Genomic DNA, 25,477 nt, shown 5'->3' with positions numbered 1-25,477 from the left:
AGGAGGTAATTTCCTACCTCCATCTGAAGGGACAGTTCCTATCAGACTCCTTTTGATATGGGTGGGACAAGAAGAAATCAGAAAGACATGAACTGAAAAGTTTCTCAAGAAATCAAAGCAAGGAAGGACACCCAAGAGAGAGGAAAGGGAATCAAGAGTCAAGGTATGAAAGCCTCTTGGAGAGCACATCTGGGATGTGCCAGAGCCAGCACTGGACAACCACTGAGACAAGGGCCTTTATTTTACCCCCAAGATGCAGGGACCAGGACATAGATGACAAAACACTGAGCCCATTTGGCTACCCAACTGCTCCTCCTTGGTCTGATGATCTCTGCAGAGTGTGGAGAGGGCTGCACATCCGTCCAGCTTCACTGTGCCAGCAGACCTCTGAAACAATGTAATTCATGCAAGCTGATATATCATCAGTACATCGTTTTGCTGCCTTATCATTAGTTGACTGTGTGGCATATTAGCTGATTTGATGGAGACAGTCAAGGAAGCACTCACTATGACTCCCACGAAGGCAAAGTGCTTAACATCAGTAGTGAAAGAAGACCTAAAAAAAAAAAAATCTGGAAAACACACCACTTTTCAAAGCCTTCATGTTTTGATCCAGGACACAGGATTTTGAAGATCAGAGGATTTTACGATTACAAGTACCAGGTTAGCGCTTTCAATGAGTGGAACAATCTCATCTGGATTTCCTTACTCTTAACTATGTTTTACTAAATACACAAGAAGCAGGATGGGCAGCATGCTGTAGACTGCTTTTTACAGAGACAGAAATACCTACAATAGCATATGAGCCTGTCACAAAAACAGTGAGAAAAAACCCAGATATATCCATTTATCAGTGGGGTGGGGGTGGGGGGGAACACTAAGCCAAAACAAATGGGATGGGGTAGTTTTGTAATGCTAGACACACAGAAGCCTACTTCCAAGTAGAACCTAGAAACAAATTCAAGAGGAGAAATGTCTAACTACAATAATTTCTACAAGAGCATAAGACGTAAGGAGAAATAAGTGCACAGATACAGTTCAGATGTGGAGACTGTATATGAATTAGTGAGAAAACAACAAACAGTCAGAAAACCAAGGAAGAATGAATAAAAAGATAAGTCAATGAGATCTATGTACAAACCTTAACTACACCGCCTATTACCATCCTCAGGTATTTCTTTTCCACTAACTTATGCTGTTAATGACAAATGATTTAATTATCTCTACTGTCAATTTAAGTTTAGATGCTTTCAAAGTCACAAAACTCAACAGATAAGCACATCATATAGAGGAAAAAAAAGCAGGTTTATAATTTTTAATTTCAACTGAACATCCAAGAACTGTAAGCCATATGCATTCACAGTTGGAATCAGTGATTAAGCCAGAAAAAACTTGGTGGCTTTTCAAATTCATTTTATATTTGTCTATTGCATAGACAAGTTTTTAATAGCAACAAGTAGCTCCAACGCCTATGCAGGTTCAGAATGTAATTCTTTATTTTCACTGACAGTTTAAAAGCAGACTGCAACGTACCAAAGTTGAAAGTTTGGCAGAAAGCTGTTTCAAGGCAATATAACACCAAGGATATTTCTGGATATTTAAAATCTCAGGTTTCCAGAAGAGAGTTAAAAGTAGTTTCTGGTGATGTATCAAAGCCTGCCATGTTTGCAGCTTTATATACAAAAGGCGTATTGTTTAAAAATTATTTTCCCTTTCCTGAGCAAATAGCCACTTACAGAGCAGGGGAAAAATGTTATGCAGTAGACACACGCTGGAAATCCTTTGCAAAAATTTATGTTTGCCCTAGTCACACATCCCAGAAGGCTCAGACAGACAGAGAAGCCAGGTAAAATATTTTCAGAAGTGACAGTGACTGCTAATGACCCCTCTAGGAAAGGGATTTTTATTTCCAGAAAAAACACCCGTTTTAGTAAAAATAGAAAAAGGAACTAAACCTTTTTTTTTTTTTTAACAGTTAAACAAAATGCCTTGGCAGTCATACAAAAGGCTCAGCTTCAGCATCACTGTGGCACAAATTCTTCTAACCATATGGGATATCAAAATAACGCGTTCTGCAGAACTGATAAGAATAAGGAATGACCCAGCTGAAGTCTCACAGGTTGTTCTTCCTGGCAGGAGGCTAAAACAATGCTTTTTGTTCATAATACTATTCTTGTAACTTTTAACACCACTTCAGAAAACAAGTTAAGAATATCTTCCACAGATAAAGCTACGTTTTAAAATAAACTGTTGATTTTAGCATACCGCAGTTTACAAAACATCGCGAACTCATCAAGAGCGCCCGCGTTTCCTTTGTTTTGCTTTTTTCCCGTCCTTTATGCTCCCTCTCAACTACCTCTGCCCTCCAGCAGCCCTGCTGTGACGCAGCCCTCAGCAGATGACATCACCAGGTGAAATCCAGCCTCGGCCAACTCCACTTCCTGACCACGTATAAAATGGTGCGCGCCGCGCGCAGGCAGCGAGCGCGAGCTCCCCAGCGCTACTCCCGGGCTGCTGCAGCATCCCGCCGAGCCGGGGGGGCCGGGAGCCACCCCCCAGCCCCCCGGGGCCTTCCCGGGGCAGGCGGCAGCGCGGGGAGACGGGCGGGACGGGCTGTGTGGCACCACCGCCTGCCGCAGCCCGGCGCGGGCCCGCCACAACGTACGGATGACATACGGGGAAGCGCCCCCCGCCACAACCCGCCGCGGTGCGTGCGCGCCGGGCCGGCTCCCCGGGCGAGGGGGCTTCGCCCCCGCCCGCCGCTGCCCCGCGGCCTGCCCGCCGCCACAGGGAAGGGCCCCGCAGGCCGCTGCCTCGGGCAGGGGACCCGCGCCCGCCCGCCGGGCAGGGCCCAGCACAACAAAGGCCCCCCCCACCCCCGGCCCGGGGCGGTACGTACCGGAGCGCGGCGCTGGCTGGGCGGCGCGGCGGGGCTCATACTGCCGGGGCGGAGGAAGGCGTGACGGTCACCGGCGCCCGGCGGGAGGCGGAAGCGGCGAGGCCGGGCGGTGGCGGAGCCACATCGCTGCCCGCGCCGAGACCCGCTGCCCGCCCCTCCCTCACGCTCGGCACCTCGCGGCTCCCGTCCGGCCCCGCTGCCGCCGCTCCTGCCGCCGCTGCCGCCGCGCTTCCGGGAAGGGAGGGGTCACGCCTCACGCCGCGCCGCTTCCATCCGGGCCTGGCGCGCGGGGCGGGGCGGGGCGGCGGGGGCGGCCGTTGGGGCGGGGCGCCTCCGGGCGAGGGGGGCGCCGGGCGCTGCCGCCCAGCGGTTTGCCCTGTCGCGGGGGTCGGGCGCGCTCCCCTGAAGCAAGCGCCCGGCCATCAGCCCCGCTGAGCGGCTGCCTCACGCCGCGGGGCGGACCTGGGGCTTCTGAGGACCCTTTTTTAAATGTGTTTATTTCTTCTCCTGATGAAATTAACCTGAAAACGACACCCCTGAGCTCCATCTGCTCCCAGGTGTTGGGAGCCGACGAGCAGCAGCCCTCCGTGGGCGCTCCCCTGGTGCAGCGCCGGCGCTGGGCGCTCAGCACCTCACCTGAGGCGCAGGCCTGCTCCCGGCCCGGGGACTCCGGCCCCCCAGCATCGCCGCCCAGCACTGCCGAGCGCTGCCCGCCAGATCCGTTTCCTTTAGCCCAGGTGGAAGGAATTTCTCCAAGTCATTGACGTATCTCCCTCGTTGCTTCTAAAAATAAATGATGTTATAATGGTAAATTCCACGTACGGTACCGCAAACTTCTTCGTGGAGGGTTGGAAATAAAACTTGAGCAACATGTTTTCTTTTTGTTTTCCTAAGGACCAGGGCTTTAAGGAAAATATAATCCGTGGAGACAATTAAGACTCAGTGACACCTTAATTGCCTCCCTTGTGAATGAACGCTAAGAATACATATACACAGCATTGTGCTGCATAAGGGTATCTGAGCTAGCAAGGTCTCAAAATCAATACAACTGCATCAGTGAGGCACAGAGCCCTGGATAATTCATCCGGCAGAGAAAAACTGCACTGACAGGGCCATACTGCTTTTGGTATTACTAGTTCGCTCAGACCTATTTCAGGAACCTGTCCAACATTGCGCTGTATTTTCAGATGGCTCAGCGTTTTTTGTTTGTTTGGAGTCTTTTTCATACCAGACCTTGTAGGAAATAGCTTTACAGCCACAGCCAGGGCTTACTCCATTTAGCTGAACAGGATGATTGGACGGGCTGTTACCTTTTATATGGCCCATTACTTAAAAGAAAACGCAGTATATACCTTTGTGGGTTGCATGAGGCGAGTAGAACACAGATGATCAGGATTTTTGGTATTATGAGCTGAATCGTTCAGGGCTTGGAGATGCTGTTGCAAATAGGTAGTGAAGTCCATTCACAAGGCAGAATTCGGTCTGTGCTACTGGAAATCAGGGATGTGTTCTTAGTTGTAACTGAAGAGTCTAGTGAGAATCTTATGCTTTAAATAGAGAATTTAGCACTTAGGAAAAGCAGTGAGCCAAGTGAATGTTCCTAGGTAGTAACTAACTACCATCTCGCTTAAATCCCACTCTAGAGATAAAGTCTGCAAAGATGGATCATTAACAGAAGCTGTGAAAAACACATGCGTATTTGTCAGCCGACAAAAGGTGAGATTACAGCTCATGCATCCCTCGGGCTGTAAAGTTCTTTTGCTCACCCTCAGATACATAATATTCTCGGGGGGATTTGGGGGCAAATGTCACAGACGGGCTTGTGAATGGCTGCCAAGCAAAGCAACTAGCATTGTCCAGATCCTGTGTCTCCAGTTGGTTTTAACAGAAATTTAATTCCTTCTCCTGTACTTTTAATCTACTGCTCAGTCCATTTCCCTGCTATTCCCCCTTAGATTCCCATTTTTGTACCCTGAGTTCATTCCTCCTCTCAGTGCTAAATTAAAGCACACCGTATAGTACCAGCCTTTTGTATCACATTAAGGTGAAATACTGTCATGTCAGGATGCATCAGTATTATTTGCATTATGGCAGCACTTAGTGGGTCAATTGAGATAAGTGGCCCTTTATGCCAGACATTTTACAAAACATATGAGACAAACAGTTTGTAATCTAATTAGACAGGATAGAGAATCCTAGAGAAAAACAAGACAGGGTGAAATGATTAAACACACTTGCGGAACAAAGGTTGTGGCAGAGACCGGAGGAAGGACAAAACTTTCCTAGGTCCAGGGTGAGTGCCCTAGACTGTATTTTCTCAAACTAGGCTGGAGGCCCCACAGGAATATGTTCTTAAAATCTACGCTACTTTCTGGCAGAAACTTGGGGGTATCAATAGTTTTCAAAGCTTTTCAGGGAAAGATGCTATGTAAATTTATTGTCTAAAAAGAGATTAAAGCCAAAAGAAGAAAAACACTGTTGAAGATGTGTAGTGTGTCCACTGGGACAGAGCCACAATTCCACTGCACTGTGGTGGTGCCATCCTTCATTGGGAAATCCTCAGAATAGAATACAATACAATACAACACAACACAGTAAATATTTCAGTCAGAAGGGACTCACAACAATCATCTAATCCACCTGATACTATGCCTTTACTACAGTCAATCTGGATCCCTTCTTGAGGGCTGGCTTTTTCAAACATGTTACCTAACAATTCTTAGGGGTTTCTTTATCAAATAATTTCACCTAAGGATGCTCCTAGAAAGAATAAGGAAGCATATTAACATACTATATTATATATACATATATACATATTATCTACTATAATATAACATATTAACATAAAAGGATTAGGATTTGGAGATTTTAAGTGCTGTAGTCTGGGCAGGCAACACAGTCTTTCCTCTTTCCAGGGTGATCGAGTTTCAGGGACTTTCACATTAGATAAACCCTTCAAAATACAAATTCTGTCTGCTGTATATTGAACACCGTATTTCCTGTGCTTCTATTTGAAAGACAGAATATATTCTAGGTTATTGACCAGATTTCCTCACCCTTGTTTTGTGATATGAGGTGAACTGTCTGAATTCAGCTACTGTACATGATGATGTTAACTCTCAGAATTTGTAGAATAGGTTGTTTTCAGTATTAGGCATATGAGCAGTCCCACAGATTTAAGGGAAGTAGTAGCATATATAAATATGCATTTAAATGATTTGCAAGGTGAAGTTACAAGTGGAAGTCATTCTGTACCCAATAGGTAGCCATATTTCAGTGGTGAAATTATGCATTGGAATTACAGATTTGTTGTAAACCCCTCTGAGATCTTTTTGGTGAAAGGAAGCATTGCACATACAGACATGCATAAGCATATTGCTGCAGTATGTTTTCAAGTTTCACAACAGTATTATATCACTAAAGTAAGCTTTCTGAAAGAAATTCAAGACAAGAATTTAATTTCATGTACTTATTTAGTCAAGTTAATTGTTTTTACTAACTTATGCTAGAAAAAGTCGATGGCAAACTACCCAAGATTGTGTTAGTGTCACATGCTTTCTGTTTTCCTTTCCTGTCATCCAAATGAGAGCTCTTTCTGGAGGAATCATGGTAAAACTGTAATATCTTATTTTATTCTACCCTATTTACTTTTAAAAGAGCAAGCAGACAACATTGCAAATGTACTGCCAAGATGTTTGGGTGATTTTGCATTAAGTAAATGCAAAGCCTGATCTAGCTGTTATGACTCACGATTTTACAGACAGTTTTAGAAGCATGTAGGATTTCAGCAGAGAAGTTTTTAGTCTTTTTATAATATAGTGGCTTCAGAATTTGAATTGCTTTTTAGAATTTGAAAATCCAGGGTATTAAGGCATTACCCAGTTTAGATTGACTTTTCCACCTTAACTTCTTTTTATATTTTCCTTCTAGATTTTCTTCCTGAAAAGGAAAATAATAAAACCTGTTAAGCTGCAATAAGCAACTCATTTCTTAAAAGTTAGTGATACAAGTCTAAAATTATTCAGTAATGTTTCAACAGAATGGGTGTTCACTTGAAAAGGTCAATGTTTTGAAACCAGCACTATTCACTGTAAAATATATGCTAGTTTTGGCAGAAGGATTTTAGGAAAGGTACAATTTCTTCTGAGGGCGGAGGGTGACATTGTATGAATTAACTGTGTTCCAGTGGCTATAGTGAAGAGCCTACCAGTGTTGGGTGAGTTGTTCAAGCCTGTTTTTCCTGATTTTGTGTAAGTATTTATCTCCTGTCTTTCGTATCACAGATAAAACCTTAACCACCAAGCTACTGGCTGATATTCATTTAGAACGTTCCCTGCTTGTACTTTGTATAAACAAACGTTAATTTTAGCAGAGACTTGAACTTGGGACTTTCAGTCTTTGCCTGAGCTCAGCAGCTGTTCTGTGTGAGCTTCCCTTTGTTTTTCCATTAAAAACAAATAAATAAACACTTAGAAGATTTTCATGGAAAATGTGAAAACATTTGAGTTTTCTAACTTTACAAGACAGGCAAACCTTTCTGACAGTTTTAGTTAGCTTTGCAATACATTTTAGTTCAAGGGAAGCTTATAGGTTAAAAGCATTAAAAAAAGAATTATTAAATAGAATTTGCTTTGTATTGTCATGCTCCTTTCCATGAGTTTATCTTTCTGTGTTTGCTCTATTCACTGTTACATCTTAAAATAGATAGTCGGGACTTCAGAGTAGGTATCTTATCTTCCTATGTGTCATATCAGGGAGAAAACTCACTGGAGACTGGTTGCAGCACTACATGGCATTAATTTTTCCACAGAATGGCGGACTGAAAATTGCTGACCATCTTTGGTTAGTTCCTCCTTAGTGTTCTTTTAATATGTTATCACCAGGGTTTTGTCCAAAAAATTCCCAGATTCCTCTCAGTCATCCACCCCTACAAATCTTCCACTTTTTTTCCTTATTCATCCTTCATGCATGTGCAAATTGTTGAATTCATTCATATTTAGTAGAACTCCACAACTATGACTGTATAACTGTGTGCTGTGTCCCAGGTTCTTTCTACTTTACTCGCTTTGCCATTGCAGTGTCATTGAGGATCACAACTAAGAGTGCAAACCAGTGGTATTATTTGATATGCTCAATAAGACACATACCTGGCAGCTACTACTGCTTTCAAGTTCATGTTCCCTGCGGCAGTCATGGCATGTTTACAGGTCTTTCAAATTAAGCAACCCTTTCCCCCATGCACATGTGTAGAATGAGATTTTTTTTTCATAATGGGAAAAGATAGGCAGTCTAAATAGAGGAATCAGTACTGCTGGCTGTGTATACAATTAAAAATAAGAACTACAACAGCCATTGTGCTTTGTTCAGATTTCTTTAGAAATATGGTTTCCCAGGCTGTAACTTGGAAACTAATTACATTCCTGGATGTGGTAAAATTTTTATAGTAGTCTCTAGTGGAAAAGATATTTTTTTTTTTTGGTGAATTTCATAGATTCTTCTCAGATCTTGCTAGAGGGTGATAAAGCCTCTTTTAAGTTCTTTGCAAATCAGCATTCCTCTCCTTTCCCAAAGAGAAGTAAAATCAACCCCTGTATTTTTAAATGTAATGCCAACTCTTTCCTCCTCTACTCCCTGCCACCCTCCAAAGAGCAATGAAACACAAAGGAGCATACACTTCTACAGACGTTTTGTTTCAGAGAGTGTGGAAACTTCTTTTTATACCAGAAAGCAACAATAAAGAGCGGATTTTGCTTTGTGGGTTATACTTATAAATTTGATAATGAAGCCAAATGCATAATATTTTCCTCATTTAAATACCAAGTAACTTTTAAAATGCTTTTAAAAGTCACTTTCATAGAAGGAAGAACAAGCATGAAGTTCTGAATTTTATGTGGGCTCCAAACATCATCATTTATAAATTCAGATAAAACCAGCATCTGAACATGATTCAGTTGGCTCAGGGAGAATACAGGTGGATTCACAGAAGAATCAATAGATTCTTCACTGAATGAAGGTAAAATTGGTAAGATGCATTCAGAGGGGAAAAGCCACACCTCAATTCAGAATGTGAGGAAGACAAGTTGTTTTGAACTTTATTACCTTTTTTGTTTTTGAGATTCTGTGGTGTTGCCTCTTGAAATGGCCTCCTGCTTCCTAGCTGGTAAACAAAATCCTTAATTATGCTACTCACGAGAGTACTTTTCAACAGCAATATTCCCCAGATTTTCTTGAGTTTCATGACAGGACTTGGCTTGGTTGTCTCTATGAATAGTAAAAACCCCATATTCCTTCTGACTTAGCATTTTATAGGACTGAGCTCTTCTGTCATACCTTGCAAACCTAACATTTTCAGCATGGAGCACTAAATATATAACTTTTATAATGACTAAAATAAACCAGCACTGTCATTTCAGTAAATGCCAATTTTTACACCTGCCAAATATACAGGACAGGTAACTGGATATTTACTGATTTTAGCACAATTGATATAATTTACCCATGGATTTATGAGGTACACATCCAATTGTCTATGTCGTTCAATTCTCTGTATTTCACCAAAAAAATCTTGTATTTTTCTTATTCTTTTTTTTTCCTATTGTGCTAAATTTTATAGGAAATAATATATGGAAATAGATGTAGGGAGAAATTTTAAATTGAGAGCTCATGCTTGCATGTTTTATACCTAGGTTGACCTCTGTTCATTCAGAAGCTTAATTAACTCCCAAATAAACCATGCTTTTACTGTGTATCAAACAGGATTCTTGTTTGACCATAAATTACTTTTTTTCCTCCATATTTTTTCTGAGAAATGCAAGCATTCTGCTGGCTGTTTTTTCTAATTTTTCAATATCACCATCCCTCAAAATCATAACGTATACAACTTTATTCACCACTGTGAGCTATAATTGATCTGATCTTCATAAAGTTAGTTAAAAATGTTAAGGGTGCAGCTATCCTCCAAATAAAGTTAATTTGAATGTGTGCTGGACCATGTACACTAGACAATAAGCAATATATATATGTATATAATAATATATGTGTATAATAGTAGACAAAATAACAAAACCTGTGCAATAAGTATGCCTTTCTGTTGGGAAATCTAAGCAGAATGGTGTCTGAGTTTTGCTGAAAACATATGACCTCAATGAATTTAATCTTACAAAATACTGGAATTTCTATATTGCGTGATTCACTGTTGGTTACGAATAGAAGTAAGGATACATAACATATCCTGAATAACAAAAAAAAAAAAAAATCAAACACCTTTCAGGATTATTGGAAGGATTCCAGTACAAATGCTGAACACCAAGCTGAAAAAACACAGAACAGGGCCCATGATGATTACTCATAGAGTCAGGCTTGATATTTGAAATTTTTACATAGCCAGCTTTTTCATTTTAAGGCAATACAGGGGTTATCTATTTTTATTTATGTTGGCCTCTATTTAGATTTCACACCTTTTTACATATCAGTGTGTGCTTTAAGTACTGTAGTTCTCATTAGCACAGATTTTGTACTGCTGATGTTTTCATCTAGTTCATTTCTCCTCGCTGGCAAGCGTTTTGTGTCTCAAGACATATTGTGATTCATAAGTTGGATAGCTTCCTATTGCTCTGGGATTTTAGTGTGTGTGGAAATATCCTATTCCTAGAGCAAAAGCTCAGATGAATAATGTCATATGACTAGGGTGTATCACTCAGTGATGGAGATATTCTGTCTGTATAGATAGCTTAAAACTGCTGGTAAGGAAAAGGTAGATTAAGGCAAATAATGGTCTTCTGAGTCAGATTTCCTCTGGCATAAGAAACCTGTAGTGATAAAATAGTGTTAGAATCATTCTGCAATACTGTAACTGGATGCAAACTTCATTTGAGATTTTAGCTTTCAACTGCCTTACTGAATTTACACAACACAAATGCTAATTAGTGAAGAAAATTACACAGTAAACTCTCATGCACATTACACTTAGACAAGGTCAAAATCCCACTTTTATCAAAAGGTGAAAGTAGCTTTTTTTTTTTTAAACAGTCTATTGACACCATTGATTTGGAAAGATGTGAGATTTTCAGTAATTATACATCATGATACAGCATATTTGCATGCAGGGTTTAATTCTGTATCTATGCATTTTAAAAGAATTTTCCATAGTTTTCCCATACATATATTAAAAGCCCAATTTTCGTGCAAATCAAAGTTGAGTTGCTTAACTTCTTTTGTCTGTTTCTGGTTTTATGCTTCTACTACTTTACATTAAATACTTGAAGTTTAGCATCTTTTCATGTGGCTGTTTTATGCCTGTGTATCTCTGTTAATTTCTACAGAATTATTCGTAGTAGTATAGAAGCTGCTTCAGTAATGGCTATATCCAAAAAGCAGGAATTCACTGTGCAACATACTGTAATGTAAGTAATAGTTCCCTAAATGAGTCCTGGTGATAAAGACCAGATAGCTACCAGACTGGGCAGGTATCTTGCACTTCAGCTGTTGCTTAATTAAGAACTAAAATGCTATATGTCCTTTGATTTTTAGTATTTCAGGGTGCTGTTACAAGCATATAAGGTAGTTAGCTAAAAAGGAAAAAAGCTAAATATGTTCATCCTGGATAAGTACTTTGAATTACCTTTTAAGTGTGAACAAAAATTTGAAAATTAAGTATTATCTCAAAGTCATTAGCCGTCATGGCTGAAACTAAAAATGTCTTCTGAGAACACAGTCAAAGATCAGATTTGTCATCTAAAACATCTGTTTGGTCCTGCAAGTTTTAAGATAACAGAAGATGACAGCAGCATCTCCTCAAAATGAAGAGTCAAAATGAAGAGATTCAAAGGAAGCCATGATCTCATAAACATAGAATAGCTTGAGGCTATCCAAGGTTCTCTGAGTCATATCTCCCTAATGATAATTTTAAGGTCACTGCTGAATACGGTCAGTTTATTTTGAGAGGCAAGAAACAATATCTGGCAAGAAAGAAACAGAGATTGGCACAATTGGCACAATACATAACTGTAATTCAGTTAATCAAAGTGCCTTTGAAATACTTCTGATTTGTAGCTTTGGTATTCTGTTGTTCTAGAAATCTGTTCTAATTTTTCATCTCGTACTCTGTGAAGGAGTTATGAATTCCATAATGTCTGGAAAGAGAATGAATTAGTTTTAATACTTTGATCTGTCTTTGTTGACAGAGCTTCATCAACCATTACTAGGATTAATTTTTTCTACATGCTATCATCAGTGTGGCTTCTCTGAAACCTCTTTTGAGCACCTGTATGCAACCAGTTAGTTTGTATCAACAGAGGGGAAAAAAGGCAAAACAAAAAGCTCAGAATACACTGGAGGAAAACCTCCCATCTAAAATTTGAAAGAGAACATGTCTGTCACCCATGCTGAAAACAGTTTAGGGTGGCATCTTGTGATTAATATAAGAAAACCTAGAAAAGTAAATGCTTTCTGAAGTGTTATTTCTGGTCCTGAGAAAAGAACTTGTCTATCCAAGTTAAGAAAAAAAGAAATAAAATAGGATTAAACTGCAGAATACAGGCTGCAGAATTTCATTAGATGATTCTCATGTCAAGCCTAGTAACACTTCACCAATATCATGTATTGCTAATAAGTACACCAGTTTCTATTTCAAAGATTTTATGCAAGGAAAAGACCTTTCACAGATATTAATACCTTGGAGTTACAGGCTAACTCCAATTCTAGAACAGTGGGGGGCATTTTGTGTTGATATGATATCCACAGAACAGCTGCATAGAAAGTGAGGGAATGTAAATCTTTGTCTGTAGAAATCAGATGTGTCTGAGGAAGCAGAGAGCCTAAAGAAAACCTAAAGCTAATGACAAAGCTTTTTTAGCAGGTGTACTATACATGTACATATGTGCAGATAAAGAACACTTTTAGACAGTGAAGGCAAACCATTGATACAGAAGGAAGCTCAGTATCAAGAGAAATTTGAGCTGGTGCCAGAAAAAAAGCTGTAATGCTTTTTAATATGTTTTAAATAAAGCTTTTCTCACACTGTTTTGAGAAATGTATCTGTATCCACCTGCAAAAAAGCCGGTACTCTAGGAAGTAGTTCTATTGTAAACAATCTACTCCTGCCTTTAATGAAAATATGTAAGTTCTCACCTTCCGATGTGGAACAGAAGGATCCATGCCCTCTGAATACTTCCAACTACTAGTTTTTTAGAGATGTGATCCTATCTAAACTCACTGTATGGCATTCCTAACCTTCTACCCTGGTGAGCTCAGAACTGCCTTCCTTCAGTCCAGGGATGGACTGTTGACACTGAACCCTGAAGTTAACAGAGAGCTAACTGTACTTCTACTCCATCAGTACTACCTGCTTCAGGTAAATTTACTTTCAAAATGTCTGGCATGAAAGCTCATTCTAAACAAACTTTAAATACTCATCAAAGATACGATAAAGATAAATATTTTCAAAAACTTGTTTTCATTAGTGAATCCCAGCCATTAACAGCACAATCTATTTTCTAGTGAAGGGAAAGAATTCCCTTGTACTTGCCAACTTTTATCTCAGGTAATATTACCTTCATCTTGCTTCTAGTTCCTTGACTACTTGTGCGTGTAGAGGTGGATAGGTCTTATCTCATAACCGTGTACACCTTGTCTCAAATGCTTTTACCTGAGCTTGGGAATCTGGCTTTTTTCTACCTAAATGAATGATCACAAGAGGAACTTCCAAAACAACTAGCTCATGAGAGTCCCTCATCAGTGGCAAATATATTTACTTATGAAAAATGTGGATGATGACATTGTGTTTCTGTTGGTGCATTTTAAAAGATAAATCTATCAATATTTTTCTTTGAAATAAATAGAAAACTTTTACATTGTTAACCTCTTTATCAGAGTATTTCAGTTATTGAATGGTGAATATTACTTGTTCTTCCCTCTGTGCACTGAATAATTGAGTACAGATATGCAACAGGACTTTCATAAAAAGTATACAAGGAGAGTGGAGGTTTGTGCAAACACATTTGTACAGATAAGGCGTCCCTCTGAGGACTGACTTCGGACTTCAGAGTATAGAACTGACAGAATTGTTTGGGGGAGCAGTTAGGGATAATGCTGAAAGAGAAAAATCCGTGGTCCTGATAGTACAGCCTTTTAGTTCATAGCAAAGCTGCAGTTATGTAGTATGGCATGCTGATTAATAAAACCTTAATTAGCTCTTTTTAGACTCAGGCCACCTTGGAAGTGTAGGTGCACTATTGCTGACCATTGCCTTACCTGAAAGAAAGTGTATTAAGAATGGTGTTAGTGCTAGCCATGAAGATAAGGCTTAAGCAGAGCAGCAATAATGGCTGAAAACCTGCAGCATTTGAAGCTTTTCTAATTCATATGCTAGAAGGCATCTTTCATGCAAGTAATACGTTGGATGGCACTTAGATGAGAAGTACAAGATGCAAGAGAGAAGAGTGTAGGTGAGACAGCACAAATCTATATGCACATGACTCAGACATTTGCCACAGTTCTAGAATTTCTGTAAGTAGTAGATAAAGAACAATTTGATTGTAAAACTGGAGCTGTTACTATTCAGCACTCCTGAGATGAAATTTCATGTCATTGAGCAGGTTCATGACACCCACAACATGGCAGGAAGTGTGATTAACAAGACAAAAACGCAACATCTATAGATAGACCATCTGGTAACCTGGATATCTGGACCAAAAAAAAACTTGCATGACATCAGAAACAAAAATTAAATCTTACCATAAACTGACCTAACCATGAAAACAATGATGAAAAGATGAAGATGACATCTGGGGGTTCTTTGTCTCATTTTTCTTTTTTTCTTTCTGTACTTTCCCATTGGGAAGGAAGGACGTAAAATGATTGACACAGTTACTGGGAATAACTCCTGAAATACTGGAATGGATATTGTGACTGATGAGAACTGTGACCTGAGAGAGAATGAGACTGTAGAGTGAAAAGGATCAAAACACAAATAGCCATTAGTACAGAACAAATCCAAAAGTTCAAGGTAAAGGAACGGGGAAACAGAATAGGCACACACGACCTGCGAAAGCAGGCGTTGCAGTGCGATGTAGAGAAAACAGAAGAAGGCAGGAAATAAAATGCTTAGCCTAAAATATTACTGAGAATTGTGTGGGCAAAGAAAGCATCCCAGTGTTTGTTCCCTAAAGGAAATGAATGTTGAAGCACCTGTGAGCACATGTAGAGACTACCAAGAAAGAACACAAGTTTTGTGACCAGGTTATCTCCAGGTTCTCCATATGCGCACTTACCCAGAAGAAGCTGACTGCTGGTTTTGCCACTGCTGTAAGACCCAAGACAACTTGGGTTCTGGCTGACTGACAGAGCTGTAGTCATATTCCAGCAACACTGATAAGCAACTGTTACGTGACCATGAGAAGAGAACTTCAGCATTGCGAGACCAGTGAACTGGCTACCAAAAAACTTCCTCACAAGATGATATATTTTTGCCTGAATTTTTTTAACAACTGGCACAGAAATACTCTACCTTTCAAGAATACTGTCTCCAAAACCAGCTCAGTATGTCTCAGATGAGCCATCAGCTTGACGCACCATAGAAATATTTCCTTTTTCTAAAATCAAGTTACATGATTTCATCTTTTTTTCTATGCTTTCTTTATTTTAAAGTGACTTCTAAAATGTTTCCTAATGAAAAGCTAAAACAAAACAATTGTATAACATAGACAGTGTTTCTACTATTCCAAAATGTGTTGACTTCTCTCATTACCTGCCATTTTTTTAGACATACCTAGACAAAATTTGACTTGAAATCACAAATAACTTTGGTTCTCTTCAGTACTTTTGCAAATAAATAAGCATTTGCCAAGCAAATCAAGGAACGTGCCACAATAATGAAAATGCATGCCTTGGTGGGCAGAATTCACTGTTTTGGAGTAAGGACCCGATCCCACTTCCCACACGAGAGACAGGACAAAGCATGAGTTTAGAAAGCTGTCTAGGATAACCAGAGAGTTTGCGCATCCTGTTTTTTAATGTTTATGTAAACAAAGCTGTCTGTGAATTACTGCATTGCTTTCCCACCTTGCATTTTTACAAATCCCAGCCTCTGTTCTAACAAAATCTCACAACTGACATAATTATGTAAGTAGACTAACAAACATCAAAACTGTTTGTATAAAGGATACAAAGTGTGCTCAGTTCAGTAGCTTGGATATAAACTAAAAGCTAAGAAGACAGCACATGTTTCTACACTTCAAAAACTTCCCCCAGAATCTTTCAGGGACAGCTTGAAAAGACAAATTGTATTGGAGTTTTTCAATCTGTCACAGTAGAGGACAGCTTCTGAGCTGTAGAGATGCCTTCGAATGAATAATATATCATTTTATCTGAGAACCTATAAATCCTTCTATTAAGTTGGGGGTTTTCTCTCTCTTTGAAAATCAGAAATATACCATCCAACTCTAATCCAAGTACTACCAAAACAACTATATTAATCCAAACCAAGTGTTGAAGTACCTAATTAGCTGAATTTTTTACAATCTTTTATACTCGTTCTGTCTTCAAAATTACAGTGTCAATGTAGAGCAAAGTGAGGAAGCATCCATGCTTTATTGGGAAGACCAGGTTAAAGATGATAGCCCATACTATATGAAGCTGGAATCCAGGCTCAGTGGATCTCATTAGAGATAAAATATAGTACAGGTGAGAGGTTATTGTCTCTCTTGCAAGAAGAGAGACTATGGATAAGACCCTACACAACAGATAAAACTCTACCAACCTCTGACTTAAAATATGTGGATTTAACCTGGGAGTTTTTCCTGGTTAGGAAAAATGAAAACCTGCATCAGTGTAAAAGAACTGATAGAATCTCATCATGCTCTTGACTTGATGCTCATAAAATGGAAAAAGAACACAGTATTTTCTGATCAAATGATTCAGTATAAACATAACTTCCTCAGTGGCTGACTATTCAGTGCTCATCCATAGGGTTGTACTTTCATATGAACTCTGTTCTAGCATGCTGTCAAGGGTGATAGCCTTTACAGTTTGGTAAAGTTCTTAAAAGTGACCTTTTTCCAACTGATTTTCTTCTTCTTGTGATTCCTTTCATTAGGAACCATGCTAACTGCAGGTTTTATTTTCTTTTCCGTGATGAAAGTTCATATACATTATTTTTTAGTTAAGCATTTTAACTGAATCACTAAGACTTTCTGTGAAGTAAGTGAATAACAATATTCATGTTTTATTAAATGTGGAAGCTGAAGAACAGAGAAGGAAAGTGACTTTCATGGTGAGTGGTGCTGTCAGTGGCGAGGCTGGGAATAGAAACCAGAGATCTTTACTGCCAGTTCCGCTCTAATCAATAGAGACCACTGTGCTGCGGTTGACATCCCCACATCCCCACACAGAGCTACATAACAACAACTTCAGCAGAGCAAAACCAAGCATTCGCGAGATATGAAATGACAAACTAGGGATGGTTATGTCACTTCCAGTTCTAGTCTGTAGGTGCCTGTTCTAGTCTACATCTTTCCTACCACCCTATGTTTCCTCCCACTCCAGTCAATGTTGAGCATCATCTTATTCCCCGGATTCTGAGTACTCTATCATTGCCTGATTCCAGTTCAGCTACATAAGCCTACCCTATCCCAGAGTGCTACAGCCCATTCAGGCTAGCTGCAATAAGAAAGTCTGAATAATTTGTTTAAAAGCATTGACCGATGCAGGGTCCCATCATAACCCTTCCATACGATTCCTAAATTCCTCCATAACTTACTTTTACTTTTTAAAGTCACTGTCCTTGCAGTTTTGCACAGATAGTGTGATAAATGATGCATTAAGTCACTTTTAGCAGTTTCATGCAATTTTATTGCAAAATAGCAGAAGGTGGTACTTTGGCAGTGTTCTGGAGAAAAAAAAACCCTGCAGATCTTAGTTCTGTTTCTTCTGAATTTTCAAAAATTAGAAGAGAGTTCAAGAAATGGACACATACAGAATTCAGAAAATTATCAAAAATATCTAAAGAAAATGTTATTAAACTGAGATGGTAGAAAGCCTGTAATGCCTTAAGAGAAAGGAAACATATAGTGGAGTTGTGATGGTATGTAACACAACACCTTTCCTTTGGAATGATTTGATGGTGTAGTAAATTAGGATTTTGAACTCCTAATGCCAGATTAGATAAAAGTCTTGTGTTCCAGCTGCAAACAACAATCTTGCATAAGCCTCATGTGCTAGTTAAAATGCTCTCTGTCTTCAAATCATAGTAGAAAACCATCATAAACATTATCATTAGTCTGGATAATTCAACAGAAGTGCAGTTTGCATCCATGGCTGATGTGGATCAAATTTAAACGGCAAAGTGATTTGATATTGTACAGATCTGGTGTTACTGTTTGCGGAGTCACGGCTTGAGTCAGAATGAACAGTATTGACAAATCTGGAGAGAATCCCAATGTCATCACTTCTTTTACCATGGTGAAGGTCTCATCCAGACATGGTTCTGCTTCCATTTCCTTTCTGGCTCATTTCTTTGACCTGTCCATAAACAGTTTTTTAAATACAGCCCTTGATTATCTCTTAAGCCATCTAGATGGCTGGCTGTTCTCAGTTGTCGGTCTGTTCTTGCTCCTCTGTTCTCAGTCTCATTCTCAATGGATGTGCTACGCTTGTTTGTTCTGCCTTCAGTATAAGACCATTCATTCCCTCTCAAAAACCTGTATGCTAATAGGATCGTCATTCAAGGTGACAGAAAGATTCAAATTCCTTATGCTGGTGATAGGCAAATAAGAAGTCAGCAAATTGCTAGGGACATTCTCTGATTGTGTTTAGTTTTAGTTAGAAGGGCTACTTCCTGAGCCCTTACCCCATCTGCTCTTGGACAGACCTAGGTGTTTCTTTTAAAAATATACACTTGCAAACTTCACACCAGGCAGCAAGCAGAGCTTGCTGACCCCTTACCAGCATGTTGGGTTGAGGAACCGCACCTGGCAACTTCTGTTACTGTTTGGGGGTGGGAGGTGAGCTGGGTTGAGCAGAAAAGCTGTATGAACTGAGCCAAGACATTAAATAACAAGTTTCAGCCCAGAGTAAGATTTCTATGCCTGAATTGTAAGCCTCCTGTAATAGAAACTGTAAGGAAAATTCAAACAGGCTATTAATTGTAGCAGTGCCAATATATTAAGATGAATAAGATTTTCTAAAGGTATATACTGAGCAATTTCAGTTCCTTTTACTTGCTTCATTAGAACTGAATTCTTTGTAGATGCATTTTCAATAAATGTGTGTGCTGATTTAAGAGCTCCTGTATTGGAGTCAGTCACCTCTGCCAAAGCTCAGAAAGCACTGCGTTCCTAATGCCACCAGGGTTATACTGCTGTTACATGCTCCACTATGCCTTTGGCTTTCTGTAATCTTCATCTGACCTGTGGTAAATCCATGCTGACTGTTCTCACCCTCAAGGAAATGAAGTGAGATTAAGGCTTCTAAGGGTATAAAGTTTTGAAAATGAATCTCATAGTCCTGAAGCGCCTTGGCTGTTTTAGAAAATGGTACAAGTCCGCTGGTCATGGTATTTTGTTCAGCTGACAAAACTGTTTTGAGGAAATGCTGAAACTTCTCCTTTGAGAAGGGCAGTTTCAGTTCTCCTTGGTCAATGAAGGTTTCCCTGAAATCCTGCCTGAAATTTCAAGCACAGAGAGAGAGAGAATCAATCCACTATTATCCATGGCATGGTGACTGTCACACAGCAAGAGAAAAAAGCTGGCTTAAGTCCCTGCTTTGCCTGGTTCAGTTCAAGGACTTGACTCTCAGTTGAGACTCTTTTGTCATAGTGCTCACTTCACCTGGTCCAATTTTTTTTATATATTTATTTGAACTAGAACGGTTCTTAGAAAAGACGCTGAAAAACAGAAATGAGGATTGACTTTCAGTTTTTAAAAAAACCTTTCAGTGGGAGCTCTTTTACCCAGATCTCATTCTGCAGGAGTAGATTGAGTGAAGTTCACAATACATATGCATAAATATGTTAGCCAGACATTAAAGCAAAAACCAGAGCAGGCTTAACCTAAAGTGATAGTCCTAAATTCACTTACAGAGGACACACAGCAGAATTCTAGACTAAATTAAGAACTGTGTCTATGAAAGTGATTCTTGTTATTGGAAGAAGAGAGCAATTTTGTTTCCATGAAGATTCATCCCCATTGGGTTCCTTCTAGTTGTGCATGAGGTAATAAGGTTGTTTTATTCCATTACTGGTTCTCCTGTGTTCTTACTATGCCAAGACTCTGCTTATGCTACAGTAAAGCAGAAATTTTGGTTACATCACTGTAGAAGTGCTTGCCATTGTGTATCTGGCTGCTTAGGTATATTTGGGGAACAGGCACAGAAACAACCAAGTAAAAAAATATGTATCAGCGTAAACGGTTCCCTATTTTTCCTGAATATTCATATTCTCATGAGAAGTATTTCCACAGACTTGCGTTAGAGGAATGAAGTGCTTAGAAAACCTAGAGGGACAAAAACCCATTTCCTCTGACTAAGAATCCCTAAATTGTTAAACATCATTTTCATAATACACAAAAATATCAGCTACTTCATTTGGCTTGTTCCATGAGGTATTGTTTTTCTGTCAACCTATTCTTTCCTCAGCTTCTCTGGAAAAGATATTTCCATTCTGAGGTCAGCTGCAGAAAAATTAAGGAATCCCATCAATGGAATAAAAAGAAATATCAGCCTTTTAGAGACAAAATCAGACTATCACAAAAGAATGAATTTTTCTTTTGTGTTCGTCAGTGTTTTATTGTGTATTGTTATCAATCCAGAGCAGTGTTCATTTCTGTCTGTACAGGAGCATATGCAAGACAGTTACTTCTCACTACGTCTGGCTGCTAGGTACCTACATTTAGCACTCTGAGTTCCAGGTGGGTTTTCTCAAGAGATCCATAGAATGAAAATAAAAAATGTGCTTTATAGCTACTGGACTACCAGAATCAGTGAAGCTATTCCAATAGATCGAAGCTGAGGATCCAGCCTGTAAGAGGCAGTGGTGTCCATCACTACAGGAGCACTGTCAGCAGGCATGTATACCTCACCTGATATACTCCCTCTGCTTTGTTTCTTGCTTATTTTCTCTGCACTGAAATCATGGTGCTTTTTTCTTAACTGCTATTCATTACAGTTCTCTCCTGGAAAAATACCAGTAATTTAAAGGTTAATAGAATGCTGATGTCACTGTAATTAGAGCAGAGGAAAAACATTTCTGTAATTACTGTTAATGCTTTCTAGCTGTTCAACCAATAAGATATGGCCCCAGTCTGAGGTGGAAGGTGGGTGTAGAGATCTGTGTGAGCAAGAACTTTTGACAGGGTGATCAGACTGGTGCAGAGATGATGCCTGAGTCACTTGGGAGCATGTTGGAAATTGGTCGTTAAGCAACCCGCCTGGGTAAGATAGAAGCCAAAATGTCAATGATAAGCATGTCATAAAAATGTAGTTTATGGAACTGGCTAGCCTGAAAAAATTCAAGACATGCAGTTAATCAAAATTCATTTTTTGATTTTCACTATGCTGCATTACAAATAAACCTATTACTTCCCTGTAGAGGAATTGTAGAGGAATGAAGGCAGGTTAATTAACATTGATAATATACAGCTGTGGGCTGGCTTCAGGGGCGGTGGGTTGGCTGGCATGGATAAGGTGCAGCTGTGGCTGGTTCCTGCTAAGTAGTTAAATAGCTCTAAGGGGGATGGAAGGGGAGCATGGGATGAAGGGCGACCTGGAAGAAGTAGTGAGCGTGTGCTGTGGATGAAGGAGAGGCCCTGGAAGAGGAACCTGGTGAGGGAAAGAATCCAGATGCAGCAGAGGTAAGAAGCAAGGTGGACTGGCCTGAAGAGGGTGATGAAACAGCATGGACAGAAGAACTTTTGAAGCCTTGTGGGGGATTGGTGACTGCACCAGGGCAAGGTGTGGGAGCTACTTATTGAAGCTAATCTGGTATGGGATGCTAAAAGCCTTGTTGCAGCCAGCTAGTTCTGATAGTGCCGTGGCACTTCCTGAGGTTTATGTTTTCAAAAGCAGACAGCGATACTGCAGAGCTGCCTGTACAACAGAACCTGTGCTAGTGACCCCTGGGGCAGGGCTGGGAGTTGGTTGCACCTGGATTGTTATTCCTAAAGTGGTGGGTTGGTACTGTGCCTGGTCACACTAGCAGCTTCCCATGGAGTCAGTCAGTGTTTGGAAGTACACAGTGAGGTCTCCATTCTGTCCCACTAGGTGGGAAGTGCCGTTTCAGAGCTCTGTGGGTTAGCTGTGAGTAAATGAAGTAGCTGAGCTTGGGAGGGCTCTGCCAGTGGGAGAGACTCTGAGAGTCTCTGCCTGAATGGCTGGAAGAGCCCCCTAGCTGTGCCACTCTGGGGCACCCTGGAGTAGAAACAGAAATCTCTCCCACAGATTATTATTATATCCAGGTAACGGGTTGGTCCAGCTATCTTGAAGTGACCTGGCCAACAGCAGTTTATCAATGAGAACAATCCTTACTACCTAGCAGGGTGCCCTTATTGAATGAAGGGCCCTAAAGCCATACCCTGGCTGCCCTGTGCTCTGCAGGTTGTTGATCTCCTCAGCAGTGCTGAGGGAGCACAGCCTGTGTCAGACTGACCTCCGTTGCCTTGCTTTCAGTGCCTAGAGTCACTCTTGGATTGAACTAAGATATTGGGCTATGTGTGAAGTCTGAGGTGCTGCTGTGAGAGGGAGAGTGCAGTTGTGTGATAGTGTCCCAACCACAACTATATTTGGTATATGAACACATCTCAACTCCCTTGTTACCCGTAATGACTATTATCTTTCTCTGCTGCACTGTTAATTCAGCATGTTTTCATTCTTTTCTTTAAAAGAAGGAAAGGTTTACTTTCAAAGTCTGTAAAACTATAAATCTTGCCGCTTTGACTTCAGATTCTTGGATTTCTGAGCTCCTGCTTTACATTTCACTGTCTGTCATTTGTCCTGTATGGCTGACTTGATTGTGATGGAGATTTCTATATTTTGAAGAAATCCTATTTTTTGATAACTCTTTATATGGATCTTCCTGGTCAGTCATTCTGTTAATCTAGTCCACTTGTTTCCTTTCAGGGTTATAGGTGCTTCTAATTAGTCAATTATCGTTTGCTTAAGCAGCCTCTAAGCTGGGCCTAAACACTAATTTACATTCTTTTGTCTTTTGGAAACTCTTTGTGGCTGCCTTCATTTTATAAGTTTATTTCTTCTGGTTTGCTAGTTTCTAACATGGCTTTTTTAAGGTTGATCATCTTGGTTATAGATTGTGGTCAGCAAGACTTGCTGGCTGAGACCTGTGCTCCTGGAATGGCTTCCTTTGCTCTGTTATACTGGTACAAAGCCATAATGTGGCCTTCCATCACTAGTGTATAGCAAAGTTTTCACAGGGCAGTATAATCTTGCAATTTATAGAAATACTTTCTTGCTATTTTGTTAATGGAGATGGAAATGAAATTTATAATTAATCAAATTTCTGGAATGTTGCAAGAGCATAAAAATTTTTGCATTGTGGAAGTTGTTTCAAGAAATGTTAAGAAATTCCTTTAAATGTCTTCCAAAAGACTGGTTTATGTGCATGTGCTTCTGGGTGACTGGTTTCCTTGATTTCCTTCAACATTGAATATATTGTTTGTTCACACACGATTTGTTTTTTTATAAAAGTGTATATTTAATGGACAGAAGTTCAAAATTAGTAGATTTTTTACAATAAATATTTTTGGCACCTGCCTAAGCTCTTAAGAAGAAAACTATCTACAAATAAGTCATTGTATGAGTTTTGCTAACTTTAATAGAGTTGTATTTGCACAATTAGTAATGAAATTCTATGCTGTGATGGATCCAGAAATCATGAGGTTACCACTGAGCAAGCTAGTGCAATGACAGGACAGAGTGCAGTATTGTGAAGACATGCTAACTTCCTTTTTTAAAGCAAGGTAACACTGCTAGCATGGCACTGTGCTTAGGCTAATTAGCTCTGTCCTGCAGAGCTGGCTCATTCAGTAGTAGCTCCGGTACCTCTGTGTCCTGTAGTATTGTACAGTGCAGATGTGCCCTAAGAAACTAGTCAGAGTAGGAAAGAATAAATTGTCATTGCTATTTTAACTATCAAATATTTTCCAGATTCCCTTTGGCAGACCTGTTGTTAGTCACCTCATTGCTTGCATGTGTCACAATAGATGTGGGTTTTTAAAGTTTGCAAAAAAAAGCTATATATTTCAATTCAGAGCTAACATCCCCTGGAGGAGCTTGGAATGAGAGAAGCAGCAAGTGTAGGTGAAGGTCAGAAACACTGGAGAGAAGTTGGATGATGTGATAATAGACAGGAGCAGATAACAGAAAAAGTTTCATTGCAAAGGGAACAAGCATGCTAGATTAGGAGGAAGATAAATAGGCCTTTGAAACTTCAAGTCTTCTCCTTTCCAATTTAACATATGAAAGTGAATTATATCTAAATGCTTATGGGGATCTGAAACTGAAAAATAGCCAAGGTTCTTTTCCAACTACTTTTCAATGTTCCAGAAGCTCAGTTTTCACTTTGAAACACAAGTGGCAAGCAAAAATATCATAATGTGATCTGTACCTTTTAGAAAGGTATGTCCTCCAGAGATGATTATCACAACAGCAAGTATTCCTTTCTTGTATTATCACTGCAGTGAACAGGACTCTTGTACGGACTCACAATGTTGTGCAAACTGCTCCTAAGTGACCTTAATGATTTGGAATTGCAAATAAGTTATAGTTTAGCTGTACTAAGACAAATGTAATACTGAAACCACATCCTTGAGTGTGTATTTCTGTACTACTTGTAAGTAAACTACTTGATTTTTACAGGATGTTGTGTCTGTAGTCTGCATTAAATTATGAATGTGGTTAAAATTCTGAGAGACCTGAGATCTTCATGGTCTCAGTACAGGCTTTTATCGTGCAGACCAAACCGATTACAAATTGTTACACCTGAAGACCTGGTATAAGTTCATTATCTCTAGTTTTGACTGTGTGACATGAAGTATGGATCAAATAGATTAGACATTTCAAAAACAGAAATTGGAGGACTTCTATCTCTTATAGATCCAAAAGTTCTTGACAATTCAGGTAATAAATGCATGGGAGAAGGAAGGATATAATTTTCAGCTGAACAAAATTTGGGTCTTAAGAAACCAGGAATCTTGCCCTTCAGTTAACTGTAATTTCTGTAATTCAATGCAAATATTAAGCACTTTATTGTAGTGGGAAGATGACTGTTCAGAAGGTAGTTCATCCCCTCACTTCTAGGTTCATTTTCCAGCTTTTTCTGACTGTCACTTCTGCTTACACTAAATCAGGCTAGATTGAAACTAATCATAGGCATGTAGTGTGGTAAATCTGCTTGTCCAGAAATCACTTTTCAATCCCTTTTCTCACAGGAGTAGGTCCTAATACTGTACTCATTCTGCCAGACTTTTCCTTTGGTCAATAGAATGACTGATGGTCCTGACCTTAGTGTTTTTCTTTGTCTCAAGGGCAAAGCATAACATGGCAGCCAGATGAGTCAAATATGGCCATACCAGA

The 25,477-nt window shown here is 39.8% G+C and overlaps 1 protein-coding gene across 1 annotated transcript in view; it reads right to left on the bottom strand.

Moving 5' to 3' along the window:
* SPOPL (speckle type BTB/POZ protein like) overlaps positions 1 to 3,162 on the bottom strand; it is a 37,590-nt gene extending 34,428 nt beyond the window's left edge. The window contains exon 1 of the mRNA XM_055718275.1: positions 2,900 to 3,162. The gene's annotated coding sequence lies outside the window, so the exon portion shown is untranslated. The remainder of the gene's footprint in view (positions 1 to 2,899) is intronic.
* Positions 3,163 to 25,477: the final 22,315 nt, after the last annotated feature.

The sequence above is a fragment of the Falco cherrug genome, chromosome 8 (assembly GCF_023634085.1).
Source record: "Falco cherrug isolate bFalChe1 chromosome 8, bFalChe1.pri, whole genome shotgun sequence".
Classification (NCBI taxonomy): Eukaryota; Metazoa; Chordata; class Aves; order Falconiformes; family Falconidae; genus Falco; species Falco cherrug.
The sequence above is the reverse complement of the archived record's forward strand: the minus strand, read 5'-3'. Positions and strand labels throughout refer to the sequence as shown.